This window comes from Mus pahari, chromosome 7 (assembly GCF_900095145.1).
Source record: "Mus pahari chromosome 7, PAHARI_EIJ_v1.1, whole genome shotgun sequence".
In the NCBI taxonomy this organism is placed as follows: Eukaryota; Metazoa; Chordata; class Mammalia; order Rodentia; family Muridae; genus Mus; species Mus pahari.
The window spans coordinates 14,582,895-14,598,273 of record NC_034596.1 but is presented as its reverse complement, the minus strand read 5'-3'; the positions used below and the strand labels follow the sequence as shown (position 1 = coordinate 14,598,273).

Genomic DNA, 15,379 nt, shown 5'->3' with positions numbered 1-15,379 from the left:
GGAGGAATTACAGAAGAGAAGTGGCACTTGGGAAAATGGTGAAGAAGCAGAGATGTATGAGCTATATTCAAGAAGTATGAGGAAGGTGGGGAGACACAGGCCTGAAAGGATTCCCAGACAGAGGAGAGCACATTTGTTAGGATGACTCCGATAGTGCCCATTGGCTTAGCAACAGGAATTCACACTGTTCATTTGTGTGTTGTTCCAGGTGGCTCTGGTGGCAGAGGGATCAGAAGTGAGTGTAGGGAGGTGGCAAGTCTTGCTGGTGACCCATTAGTGGAGAACAAGAGTAGGGACTCCTGAACCTTTCTTTAATTCTAGAGCATTTCTGTAGTGTTCCTTCTTCCTTTGAAACCCCAATGATTCTTAGATGACCTATTAGGAGAAGACCTATTGACATAAGCATGGTTCTAACATGGGGATCCTAAGCTATGGACCCGTACCCTGAATTTTAATTCTTGCTTTAGGCGCTGGCCATGCCACCATGCTTAGATCATACAAGCTCTGAGAAACTCAGTTTATGTGTTCATAAATTGGGGGTGGTGATGCATACACACTTTGCAGATTTGTTACAAAGTCATCCTTGAGTGGGTGGAGCAAAACCCTGTGGTCTGCACTGTTCTTTCGTTTGGGTCTTGAGAACACTTCATTTTCCTCACCTCATTCAGAATTTCTCCAATGAGTTTGAAAAGTGAGTGAGAATCTTTATTCACCTTTTGCAGATGAAAAAGAAAAAAAAAAAAGAATTGAGCCAAATAAACATAGTCACTTAGCTGGAACACTGGAGTTGGACATGAGCCTTAGAAAACAATAGACAGGGAGACATACCTACACCTTTACTGAATTTCCCATGCAACGATAGTTTTCCCATATTCCTTCTCCTGCCTCCACCAAATCGGTCTGACTTGTAAGGATATATAAACATCACCTTGGATCCTATTTGATTTATTGATAAAGATGGAACCAAAATACCTCCCAGGCTGCAGGAGCTGGTTACTAGGAACAAGCCCTGCACTTCTATCTTCCCAAGATCAGTGTAGAGTAACTCTTAAGCCTTTGCAATAGAGCTGGTTGGTTTTGGTTAGTGACAAGCACTCTGACCTTTGTGGTTTCGTGTTTGTCTTATGACATCTCTGTGCTTCGGTTTCCTTAGTGATTTAAAGGAAGCAATTAGACACACAAGTCAAATCAAGCTATTATTCATTCAAGAGCAGGAGTGAAGTTAGTGTGGGAAACATGCATACATATGCATGTGATGTAATATAGAACAGGATGTGACATCATGTGGAAGAAAGATGTTTAGTGTTATTAAGGAAACAAATTTTTCTTAGTGTTGCCTCTGTGGATCTGAGGAGGCACAGAGTACTTACAGACTTACAGGCTCAATGGACCACTGGTGTTATTATAGACATAGCCTATCACTGACTGGAATTCTACTTTGTTTACATAAGAGAAGTTGAACTCTATCTTTGTGATATGGGGAAACCTTGGATGGCAGGATGATCCTGGAATCTGTCCTAAAAGACACAGTATCTGTCAGTCCTGTGCCTTTATTTGTTGATGTTGGAGGAGACCTGAGTAACGTAAGCAGGAGAAGTTTTAAATAACCACAGTGAAGAGAATCCTTTTTTTTTTTTCCAAAAACTAAACATTAAAATACCACAATGAGAGGAGAGGACATTCCTCAGTTGGTAGAATGTTTGCTTGGTATGGGCAAAGTTCTGGGTTCAATTTTCAACAACACATAAACAGAGCAAAAGAGTAATTCCCACAATCCCGGGACTTCAGAGGTAAAGGCAGGAGGATTGGATTCTCAGACACGGCAAGTTCAAGGCCAGTCTGGTGTATATGACACCCTTTCTCAAAAAAAGAAAGCAAGCGAGTACCACCAGCAGCAGCAATAGCAAACACCTTGAAGAACTTGCCAAGCGCTCAGGACTTAATGTGTCATTAGGATTGCTGGAGCATGTTCCTTTACAGAGAAGATGGCATCTAAAGGTGAACAACTGTGCGTGTGTGAAACTGGAGGGACAAACGAGGAGCTATGGGCTGAGCATGAGGCAGAATGGGCGAGCACTTTCGAGATACCTGAATACAGCCACGTCCTCTTACACAAACCTGGCAAGTTCCCACTTAGCTCCAGCCACCCACAGCGTATGGAGGAGCAGGCATGGAGCCGGAGCAAGCACTCTCAGGAAGGTACAGGCTTGGGTGATGCCTGCTCACTGTGATCCCAGAGTGCAAAGCCACCCTCAGGCTAAAGAAGATTAAATCTGCTCTTAATCCTTTCCAGTCTAATCTTCCTCCCATGACTCGGAGCTGGTGTGTGTTTGCGTTGGACCTATTTTCCTATAATAATTAAAGTCAGAGAGTCATTCATTTATTCATTTCCTCTTATTGAATTACAAATGAGGCCAAATGAAAGGCCTTCAGAGGGTTAAAATGAATATAAATACTAATCTCGGGGGGGTGGGGGACTTAGAGTCTATTAGAAAAAGAAAAAGTAATATATATGTATAGATGAGTATTATACAAGGCAGAAGATGATCATTATCATAAATAGGTTTGGAGTAGGTTCCCTGGGGCAACCGAAGAAGAGGTGGGAAATACAATTTTCAGAAAAAAGTAGCTTCTGGGCAAAATTCAAATCATATTCCTGGTTAAGGAGTAGAGAGAAGATCATAGAGATTGAAGGCACAGTTTGAAAGAAGCTTAGTTTGTAAAGCTGGTGGCCAGAAATGAGTCTGGTTGGCCAGAGGGAATGCGTAAGAAAGTTTTCTTTGCCTGAAAGTCATTGACTAGGGCTTCTCTAGGCCAAGAGAGGGCTGGGGCCGTTCTTCACAAGAGGTGTCTATGACCACAGGGAAAAACCATCCGACCAGGGAGATAGCCTGCTGCTCAAGGGTGAAGATGTAAGTTGGATCCCAGGTACCCATGTGTGAAGCTGAGCATGGCAGCCTGTGCTTGAGATCCCACTGCTGGGATGACAGGAACAGGAAGATCCCTGGGACTTACTAACTGTCCAGCCAGCCTAGCCTAGGCGGTGGCATCAAAGTCTCAATGAAAAACTCTGTCTCAAAAAATAAGGTTACTAGCTCCTGAAGCTGGCCTCCAGCTTTCCTGTGCGCGTACATCCCATACATACGAATACACATCAACATAAATATACACACAAGAAAGCAATGTGTTGGTGACTTATTGGATAGTTATATTAACGGCCTGGGTGCAAGATAGGTCTATGAGGGGGATGCTGAGTTGGGGAGGAGAGGATGCTCAATCAGAACACACTTGCAGCTGGTGAAGTGTCAGTCAACAGGAGAAAGCAGGAGATCAGAGCTGTTGTGAAGTTTCCTACCCAGATGTCTTGAAGGTTCTTGCGCAATTCACAACAGGCTCACACCTGCCTCTCCCGGGCTCTGATTGCCAAGTGGCCACAATGGGCTCTTGGAGCGGTGGCAGAGTATCTGATGCCCACTGGAGTTCACTGTGCATGCATGCCTTCCTTTTGTTTTCTTTCCCAATCTTTTCCTCATCCCCGAGGCATGACTCACTGGCTGGTCCTGCTGGGTGTGGGCTCTGCTTTATGAACTCCTCTTTGTTCTTGGTCTCCCCTCTCCATTCAATCAATGAGGGCAGTTCTTCCAAAATGATTGGTAGCTCTGTTGATTACCACGCCCACCACTTACTAAAAAAAAAAAAAAAAAAAAAAAAAAAAAAACGCTCAAAAGATCTTTCAAGTCCTTCAAAGCAATGTCTAGAAAATTTATATTTGTTGAGAACTGTTTGCCAAACATTGCTCTGCAGGCTAAAAATAGAGAATAAATAATGTGATTCTGTTCTCTCCAAGTTTGTATTCTTTTGAGAAGGAATCCTTATATGTTTTCCCCTCCTTTCTCTCTTTATTTTAAATATCCTTCCTTCTCCTCACCTCTGGTACCAACATGGACATGCATCTTCCACATAGCCATTTATCAAGAACAGAGAGGATTGTGTCTAAAACCTTCAGGAGCTTCCCAGTACCTATTAAACAAACGCCTGTCTCACAAAAGTCTGTGTAATTTGCGTTGAGATCCTTTGTGTGTGGGTGTTTGCCAAGGAAGCTTGGCTAACTGACCAGAGAGCTTCTCCTGTATCTGTCTCCCATCCCATCATTGCAGGGATTATAAACACATCACACACACACACACACACACACACACACACACACACACACAACCTTTTAATGTGAGTTTCTTGGTATTAAACTCAGATCTTTATTTGAAAAGCAAACACTTTGCCAGTTGAGCCATCTCCTCAGCCTAATATGGGTATGTTACCATACTATCACCAGCATGGGCATGTGTGTGTGTGTGTGTGTGTGTGTTGTGTATTAGGGGGCAGGCTAAACAAAATGAATTAAGAAAAAGTCAGATCACTGGATGTTTACTAGTCTAGGGTCTCTGCTGTCAGGTAACACTTATCAGAACTAACATGGTTAGTTGCTTATATTCATACTCAAAATGGTTTTCTCACTATGGAAATGCCAGTAGCATTGTGAGCTGGGGTGCAAGGAATTTTTAAAGTCTTCCTGGCAACTTTTCGACTCTTTGTTCATGGATGAATTGGATTGAATGGTTTAAAATTAAAAGTTAGAGGGGCTATTGCTCATGTCCCACCCACAGACCCACAGTCATATGAGGATGAGTTTGTCCACTTACTACAAAGTGATGCACACACACATTAAAGACACTGGACTTACTGGGGAAAGGAGCTGGGCAGACACTGATTAGTGCTAAGCCACAATGGACCCCATTGCTCCTGTACCTGCACTTTTCCCACCCATAGCAGAATGGGCTTGTGAGCAGGCAGCTGAAGGGAGGAGGGCATGGATGATGGTCTGTGCTCTATGCACATGAGCCTCAGAACCAGGTGCCTGTTCTGAAGCCACGTCTTGCACAGATCTGCCGTCTGTACTGGGCAGGTCATTTATAATCTTGAGACTCGGGATCCAAACAGGTCACTTGCTGGAGCTCATCTCTGAAGGGCAATGGCTATGCACCTCTAAGCAATGCCTATTAGAAACGTAAGACGGAAGAATCTTCTTTCCTCGGTTTCCCCAGCTGACTCGTTCTGTGGTTTTGGGCCTGTTTCACACTCCCTGGCTCCTGAAAGTCACTTTGAGTGGCTGTGATTTGCTGGCTAATCTCCAACACGGTATCTCCAATATGTCCTGAATTACACTGCCTCCATCAAAACAGGGTTGTATCTCATTTGTTACCACGTCACTAGGGCCTTCAGATGATCGGTGCTTAGCAAGCAGTTACTGGATAGAAAGGACTGCCACTCAGTCTGTGATGGTTAACACGGTGTGTCCATGGCACAGGCTCTAGAATCACTTAGCCCGCCTACAAGAGAGTTTCTAGATTGTGCTAATTAAGAAGACCCCGTACCTGTGGTCAGCACCATTGCATGGGCTACTGCAATGCATAAAAGGAAGAAAGATAACCCTTAAGTACCAGTAGTCATCTCTCTCTGCCTCTTGACTACTTTAGTTATCATTCTAACCAGCTGCTTCAAGCTCTTGTCACCAAACCACCAAACCTTCTCTGCCATGGCAGACTGCACCATACATGTGTGGCAAACTGATTTTTTTTTCAGGTGTTTTGCCATAGCAAAGTCAACAATAACTGACACAGGGTTTAATTGCTATTTGACCCTATGCAGTCAAAGACTTACATTCAAATGGCATTCCGAACAGAGGTGTAAAGAAAAAAATAAACTTGACATAAATTTACTCATTTGAAGACTTCTTTCAACATTTGGATGAGATGTATGGGGGAACTGCACCCTTTCCAACTTCATACTATATGAAGTGAAAATGCAGGAAAATTGTCTAGGGTCCTGGGAAGGCTGCCGAGGCCTCACTAGCACAGAGAATTTCCGATGAAATCAGAACCTCAAGGTCCTGACCTAATGTTTCATAATCAGGCGATGCTGGAATCAGAGAACTTTGAAGGGAGTATTTTTCTTGGGGCAATATGGAAAAAACATGTTTGCCTATGACTAATTCTCCCCTATGTGAACTGTTGGTATTCTCTTTGAGGGTTTTCAAGATAAATAGATTGAAGCTGCTGTCAAGTTTTGCTGGACAAAAGCAAACAGACCGATGGTCTTTTGGATGTGTCTGCCGTGCCACAGAGTCAGTCCCTCCCACCTTGCTGCTTTTGTGGTTTGTGGAGCTGGGGAGGGAAAATACCCACACACCGCACAGAGGCACACTCAGGACACGCTCACGAGACATCAATGAGCAAAGCAGAGACACTTGCTTATGCCACCCAGCCCTGTGCTAGGGGCTGAAGACACAAATGCAAATAGACTCATCCCTTGCACTTGGCCTTGAGATGTTACTTTCATTACAATAAAATATGCAGAATAAATTGTACTCACTGAACATCAAAAGCTTAGCTAGAGGAATGCTTGCTTTGCCAGGGATCCAAAGTGACACTTTTCCACCCCGGCACTGGCTATGTGCATGCGTGCCTTCCTCTGAGGGCCTTGATCACTGCACTATAACTAGAGATCTCTTATTATTTATAAGTTGGACTCTCCAAGTCCTGCTATCACTAAAGCAATGCTGGAAATTAGGGCCATCATCAACAACAGGATGCTACTATCAAGAAAGACACGGCTTAAAGAGATTTTCTTTTCATGAAGGAAGGTTAAGGTTAAACATCTTAATTCTTTATATCTCTGAGCATGTCTGTATGCTAAATTCTAGACCCATAAATCATTCTGTTCAAAACTCCATAATCACTGTAGTGTTTCCTATTATTAAATATTGCTGGGGTAATTTCTGAGTCCATCCGTATTTTGTGTTCTTGTGATCAGCTGTTTCTTCCTGGTTACTTGCTGAAGACTTTATCACTTAGTTAAGTAGCATTTATCCAAGCATAGCATCATTGTGTCATCCTTATGACTCTTCACAAATTCTCTCTGGTCCACACAGAGATAATTAATATTTTGGATATTAGCCTCTCCTTCTATGTATTTTTTTGAAAAGTTAAAAATTCCTTAATTTTTTATTCCTGGTACCACTACCACAATTTACAGGGAAATATACCTGATGTAATTAAAAGAAAAAGAAAAAGACAAAGCTACAACAGATAAAAGACCTCAGGAACGTACATCTAATTGACACTACATTGCATTAATCAATAGCTGCACTTTTTGCAAACTGNGGCNNTGACAGTCCTGAACAAGAAGGGTTTCCTGTTTAAGCTGCAGTAACTTTTCTGACTATGGATCATCGTTCCTTCTGTGGCAGATTTTTACAGTTCCTCTAATGCATTTGGGACGACTATCTCAAAGTAACCTGCAGCTTTCCTGACAACTCCTCGCTCTCTCTCCTGCTAAGAACTGTAGCCGTTTCTGTTTTATTTAAAACCTTCTGCTACCATATCCACCACTTCCACCTCCAGATCCATAGCCATCACCATAGGGACTGCCTGAGCTTCTTCCACCAAAACTGCCCCNCTTCATGGGTCCGTAATTTGATTGTTGCTGTCCACTATAATTTCCAAAGTCATTATAGTTTCCACCACCACCATAGTTACCTCCACCAAAATTTCCTCCTTCATTGTAATCATCATATCCTCCTCCTCCACCACCATATCCTCCACCCTGGTTTCCATATCCTGGNCCACCACCTCCATATCCTCCTCTACTACTGTAACCAGGACCACCACCACAGCTGCCACCATCCATTATATCCACCATCACCACCTCCATAACTACCACTGCTGCCACCACCTCCACCACCATAGCCACCTCTTCCACCAAAGTTTCCTCCACCACCTCCAACGTTTCCTCCACGACCCATAAAGCTGCCAGATCCACCTCCACGACCTCTCTGGGGCCCAGCAGACTGCATGTCTTGTTTAGAAAGGGCCTTTCTCACTTCACAATTATGCCCATTAATAGTGTGGTATTTCTGAACAACAATTTTATCAACTGTGTCATGATCATCAAAAGTTACAAAAGCAAATCCTCTCTTTTTCCCACTCTGCCTGTCTTCCATAACCTCTATGGTTTCAATCTTGCCACACTTTTCAAAGTAGTCTCTCAGGTTATATTCTTCTGTATCCTCTTTAATACCACCAACAAAAATTTTCTTCACCGTTAAATGGGCACCGGGCTTTACAGAATCCTCTCTAGAAACAGCTCTCTTTGGTTCCACCACACGTCCATCAACCTTGTGTGGCCGAGCACACATTGCAGCATCCACCTCTTCAACACGAGAGTAGGTCACAAAACCAAAGCCTCTGGAACGTTTTGTTTGGGGATCTCTCATTACCACACAGTCTGTAAGTGTGCCCCATTTCTCAAAATGTTCTCTTAAGCTATCATCTGTGGTTTCAAAGCTCAGCCCACCAATAAACAGCTTCCTCAGCTGCTCAGGTTCCTTTGGATCATGGCCCTCCATTTTGAGACCGGACTCGCCTCTTCCAAGTCGAGTTCAATATGGGACCGAGAGGAAGAGCCCTTCTATATATTTTTATCTTGCACAATTGGATGTGTGTGTGTGTGTGTGTGTGTGTGTGTGTGTGCTTAATACAGATTAAAAAATAATAGTTATCTAAAAGCAGTTGCTGTGGTTTTTGTCATAGCCATCATTTTGAAAAGTGTGATATTTTTATAATTCTTTAGGGCCCAGGGGTTCTCAAACTTCCTAATGCTGCAACCCAGCATTAATACAGCTCCTCATGTTATGGTGACCCTCAGATATACCATTAATTTGTTGCTACTTCATAACTGCAATTTTGCTTCTGTTGTGAATCGTAATGTAAATATCTGATATGCAGCATATCTGATATGTGACTGCCCCACAAGGGGTTGCATCCCACAGATTTGAGAACCACTGCTATGATACTTTTCTTGTTCTTCTCTCTCTGGACTGGAGGTTAGATTTTTGTTGTGTCACATCAGCTCTGGTTTCTGAGGCTTCTAATGTCCTTGTCAAACCTCCACAGTGACACTGATTTTCAGCTTGCTGCTTTATTTCTCACCAATGACAACATGTCTCACTTATTTTCATCCTGTGAGTCTGAAGTGATCATCCAGCTGTGCATATTTGCTTTGATTTCCTTGACACTAGAGAGCAACCATCATCAAAATTCTACTCCTGCTCTCTAGAAAATATCGTTTTACCCCCAAAGTATGCTCATAGTTTGTCCTCTTTAATTTCAGTTTATCTTTTGACATACATGTTACGCTAGCTTCATGATGTTTTTGCTTCCTCGCTCAGTTTTCCTTACCTGGAGCTGGCGGTGGTCTGGAGGGCTAGCAGCCAGGAGTGATGTGGGTGGACCAAGTGGGATGGAAGGCTGGATTGATTGCTTCAACCTTTGTGTAGCTCTTCCTGGAAAACTGGAACATTGGACTTTGGGATTGAACTGATCATTACCATGAAGTTTAAGACACATCTTTCCTCTCATTGTGTCTTTTTCATCTGAGATGGGTAGTCCTCAAATGAGTGCTTTGTGGGGTTGGGATTCATGGCATCGCTGTGGGCACGATTGCATATGCTGAATAGCATATGTTAAAAACATAATCCCAAATGCAAGAGAAGTGGGGAGTATGCCTGAGAGGCTCCCTCCAGTGTGGGTCAGTGCTTTCTTCTGGGAGGTGGCCCAGGAGGATGTTCATTATACTGAGCGCAGTTGAGTTCCAAGTCCTATACTGGAATGATGCAGCAAGAAGGCCATGGGCAAGGCCCAGTTCTTTGATCTCGGGCTCCCCCGACTTCAGCACTGTGAATAAATGCATTTCTACTTGTTATAATTATCTAGCCTCAGATGTTCTGTCGCAGCAGCATACAAGGAACCAAAAGGAAAATAGGGGTCTGTATAGGTTCCATCCTTCGTCCTTCTGAATGTTGGTTAGCCTGTGTTGTTCTTTAGAGATTCCTTTCCCAAGTGGGTGGACATAGAAGATGGTAGTTGACTGGGAGACTCAAGATCAAGAGTTCACACATATCAGTAGTCATATTACAGCTTACTTAACCAACCAAGGCTAAAGTGTCTAAATGTTGGCTACAGTGGGCTAACAGGTTTACTCAGATTTCCTATCTTTTCTGAGAGGGAACTTTGGTTTCTGCCTTAAGTTATGTGCACAAGGCTTAGAGCATTCCCATCCACTTTTGCCAAAGAGAGGAGTTCCCGGGGAAAGATCCTCGACCACACTATTCGGGAAGTTGCCTTCCTGCAGGTTGACACCGCCTGCTTTCTTATGTCAGTGTCTTTAAGCACCATATGTAGAGCCGTGTTGATGGGAGGCAGTTTAAAATAAGAAAGAATATAGCAGATTTCAAGCAGTTCTTTCTATGCCATTGCGTACACTATAGTATTAAAACATAACAAAAAGGAAAATAAAAAAATCTGTTCTAACAATCTGTTCCACGAGTCTTGAAAGACACACAAAACAAATCACCCCAGATGAGCTGTGTGGTTCCAATCCTACCTCCTCAACTCGACAGAGACAGCCCCCAGGGCCCCCAAGTGGAGGAGCCATCGGAGGTCAGCTCATCCATCGCCTTCCTTGAGACAGGAGTAATAATGAAATCATCGCTTACGGAGGGCAGTTAATAGCTCCGAGTGACCAGCACACAGGAATCATTTCTGTTGCCCTCTATAGGATGACTCACAAATTGCCATGTCCTTCAAGTCCCATGGCTTATAAAGTGGACCCAATTATATCCAAGTGTGTGGTCTGTTGTGAGTGCGGTGGCAGATGACCTCATTTCTCTGAAAAGACCAACGCTCTGAGCTCACTGTACTGAGTCCACAGTGGGACTTGCACCCATAAAGACAGTAAAGAATAAAGCAAGGCTATATAGAAAGGCGCTGGGGTTCTTCACCCAGGCCCCAGCTTCTGTCAGTGCCCCGAGGGACTTGCTCAACTGCCTCTGAGACTTGAAGACAGAAGAAAGATCTGGGTCGAAATCCAAACTACATACCTTGGTAGCTGAGTGTGTCTCCTTTTCCTACACATCAGGGCTAATACATACTTTGTAGGGGTGTTGGGAGGACTTGGGATGGGAGTTCTATCTATCTCAGGCAGAATGGAGGCATCATTCACTCAGACTTTCTTTCTTTTTTTTTAAATATAGTTTTAATTGAAGTCAAATTGTAACATTACATATATGTATACAAATATATATAAATACAAACTGCTGAGTGTTTTTGTCGTTATTATTGTTGTTGGTGGTGGTGTACATGTGGTCTTAAGACTCAGCACTCTTCATTGAGCAACCAATAAAGGGGCTCATGTCTGGGAGAGGCAAATTGTCCTTCTCCCAGCTGTTGTCGTTGCCTATTGTTCTTTGTCTAGGGTTTGGATCCCTTGAAGTTTTGCCCCTTCCATGTTAACATGCCCATCGATATTGCCATTGTTCCTGTCCTGTTTATGCCGTCATTGTTAGAAACTGTTTCACAACAGATTTCCTGGTATGGTGGCCTCTTATAAATCTTTCTTCCCTGTGTTCTGTGTTGTTCTCTTAACTATGGATGCAGGAGCTGTGATGTAGGTATTTCCACTGGAACTGATCTCACAATCTGTTGATCTCTGCACTGGGTCCAGCTATGATTTTCTGTGATGGTCTCCGTTTTCAGTAAAGAGATGCAGGTTTTGTTTGTTTGTTTTGGTGTTTGATGAGGGATAGCATCTTCACTTATTGGTGGGTATGAGGATAAAATCTACACTGTAATAAAGTATTAGGCTGGTCTAGCAAAGTGGTGCTAATAGATTCTTTTCTGAGGTCTGTGACCTCCTTAGTCCCCAAAGCTGGCTAGGTTTCTAGTACCAGACATGATTTCCCTCCTGTTGAGTGGCCTTAGGTCCAATTCCACAACTGCTGGTTGCTACTGAAATGTGAGTGCACTATTGCACCTTTATGCATAATTTGCTCTGCTGGTCATTGTCATGGTTCACTGCTATTTTGGGGTAGTGCTGTCTGATTGCTTCTCTCCGTGGTAGCTTGCAGAGTATTTTCAGACATCATGGAAAATGGACCACAGAAAGAGGCTTTTTTGGTTGGGTTCAGCCAGAATCATCTGAGTTCTGTGTCCTAAGTGTGTGGTGTCTTCAGCAATAGGGACCTATCATCAACTCCTGAGAGGTAACTAAAGGTTACATCATATAATCTATGTTGTACTGGGTGTCACTCAGACCATTTTACAGGAGGTTTCTCATACATGGTACCAGGGGGTTTGTTAGTTTTGTGATTCTTGTGGGGAGCATTGGTCAGCTCAAGTAGCTTAGCTTCCATGTGTACATATGTACAGATGTGTGTGTATATAGACACGTATGCTTGTAAGGACCTTGCATTAGGTAAATTTAATATATCATGACTCCTTGTGGCTTCATCACACAACCTTGGTGTCCTTTGTCCTTTCTCCTTCCTTCTCCCCACTCCTGGGTGTGAAAGCTAATGTTAGTGACAATGTTGAACACTCTTTGCTCTGCCACTGACGGCAGCCTGTGTGTGATCTTTTGCCTGTTAGCATCCTTCCTAAGATATTATTATTATTTTTTTATTTAGATAAGACTCAATAAGTATCGAGCTCAAAGTCACACCCAAATGCAGAAAGATCTAGGCTCTACAGCTCCCTCTAACATTGGCCTTGGAACTATTTCTGGACACTCTCTGTCCTTTTATAGTCTTAGGTTCTTTGTGCTCTGGTTTCTTGCTTAGATGTGTAAGCTAAGACCTTCCCCCTGATTTGTCCCTACCATAGCATATGCACCTCTGTCAATTTTTTTGCCCCCTAACTGTGAATATCCCCTGAGAAATCAATTGGCTTTCAATTACCACGATGATCCCCTTCACCAGTCCATGGTTAGTGTACAGCAGCTGCACAAGCCTTTATGAATAGGAGACGTTTTTCAAAATATTTACAGCATCCTGGAGCACATCTACTGACAGCCCCATCTTGTTTCCCGCAGTCTTTGAGAAGACAGGGTTTATTAGGCCCCATTGATGGCGCCATTTTTGGTGGGAAGAGCAGCCTCTTTCCTGGTCAGCCTTGACCTTGCTTTCCAGTGGTGCTTTCTGGTGGATGATGCTTCCTTCATCGATACATAATGACAAGAACAATTATTCTTCCTTCTAAGGCTGGGTTTTATTGTTTGTAATTTTATGCGTTCATTCAAATGTTTGATAAGGGCCAATTGTCATAGAGAAGATTAGATACCAGAGAGCTAGAAGTTAGGGTACAGGCAGTCATTTAAACCTGCAGAAGTAACTTAGATTCAGCAAACTTCCTTCTCTTATCTGTTGAAAAGGTGGCTTGAAGGGCTATCCAAGGCACCTCCAGGGAGTTTGATTGTGAACTTTCCTAGTAAATGTTTAGGGCCAGATCAGACAAAAGCAGTAGTAAGGTCATTCTATAGCTGTTCCTACTGTCAATGTGCATTAGATAGATTAAATAACTGATAAATATCTTATATGTACATCAGTTTCCCAACTCCCTTGGGGCAATAAAATATTTTTAAAGATAGACCTAAGAGCCAGGTACAATGGCTTTATTTGTCTTAGTTTCAGATTTCTTCTCCCACACCAGAGTTAGTTTATGTGTAGATAAATGATTGATACAGAGTTTATTATTCAACCTTGTAATTAGTAAACGATCTCTTAATCACCTTTTACCACATGTTCTTGATATCCACATTCTTTGTATTTGCATAATGCTTGGCCAATATTTTATTCTTTCTATGTATTTTCGTGGGATTACCCAGCTGCTGAAAACCCTTTCACATGGCTTCCTATAAGGAAGTTAGTAATTAGTGAACATTCTATTCATCACCTTATACCTTGTATTGTTGGTATCCAAGTTCTTTGATTTGAATAATGCTTGGTCAACATCTCATTCTTTCTGTCTTTCTGTAGAATTACCCTTTCACACTTGGCTTCCTACAAGGTAGATTCTGAAAGAGAGAGGGGCTCACTCCACTCACCATTTGGCAGAGAATGATGTTTCAGAGCTATGGCCCACAGAGATATTGGCTGGGAACCTAGAATCACACATCAAGTGTGAACTTTGGGAAGTGGTCTGGTCCTTATTTACAAAATGAAGTCATTCATCCGGAATCACAAACTTTTGAAGAATACGGATACAATAGGCAACAACTCCTCTGTGTTCCAGGGAAAATCTACCAGTGAGTTAATGCTATGTGTAAAGTACGCCGTGTGTGAAGTTGCAGTCCGGGATACCCAGATCCCAAGCTCCTGGGCCTCTCCAGATTTCTATTGCTCTCACCCTTCACCTCTCTCACACATGTGGGAATACACTCTGCACAGGTTTGGATCGTCAATCACAAATGTCCTTCCGGCTGCATCCCCATTCAGTCATCCATAGCCTGGGAAGACATAGACCAGGTATTTTATCTATGTGAATGTGCTCTTTCTCACTTAATGTCTTACACCAAGATTAAGAAATCCATCTTCACCAGCTGCATGTTACCAAATCAAATGTAGGTCCTTAACCTAGTCTCATTATACTAAGAGCTGAAGCACAGAAATCTACGGACAGAAGGACCTTGACTTTTTGTTACATGTCTGATGAAATTAATCCTCTTGGTCACTTCTAAAATCTCCTCTAATTGAATCTCTGCCCAGGGACAGCTGGCAATGTCTCCTGCACAGCCCATCAGATAGTGCCAAAACCACCCAATGCTTTCCCTGTGCTTCTTCATTACGTCTTCTGGCTAGAAAATGAATATAGGTCTATTTACAAGAGTTTTGGAGGGGGTTATTTTGATTGCTTAAGCTGAGAGTATCAAGACAATTGTTTCTCTGATTAAGGTGTCTTCCCCATGTACAATATCTTTATTTCTGGTTTGGAACATTCCCTGTGTCAAACAGCTTCCCCTGTCAATTTGGCTTAACTAGCTTCAGGGGATATAAACCACTTAATTTCCTCTGCCAGGCTCATATCTCCATAGCTCACATTTGCTGTCCTCAGGTCATCCTTTAAGGATGCTTATATGGAAGGTATGGGTTTTGTAGCATCACCTTGTGAAGCTAACTAAACATGGTTGGGGCCAAATAAAGGGTGAAGTCTTTATTACTTATGATGGCCATTGTCTCAGGCAACCCTGCAAGGCTGCTTGGAGGTGGCAACGCTGACGGCTGGTTGTAGATAAAGAAATAACAGACCAAGCAAGCAAGATTTGATTCTAAACCTATATCTATCATGACGTTTCCCCAAAGACTTGATGCAAACTCGGGAGCCATCTTGCATTTCTTTATTAAAACATGGTGGGTTGTTAATAAATATATATCTAGTGTTTGTTAAGAATAAAGGAGCTGCCGGGCGTGGTGGCGCACGCCTTTGATCCCAGC

At 42.9% G+C, this 15,379-nt stretch overlaps 1 pseudogene; it reads right to left on the bottom strand.

The window, feature by feature from the left end:
* Positions 1–7,345: 7,345 nt before the first annotated feature.
* Positions 7,346–8,492, bottom strand: LOC110324580 (annotated as a pseudogene).
* Positions 8,493–15,379: the final 6,887 nt, after the last annotated feature.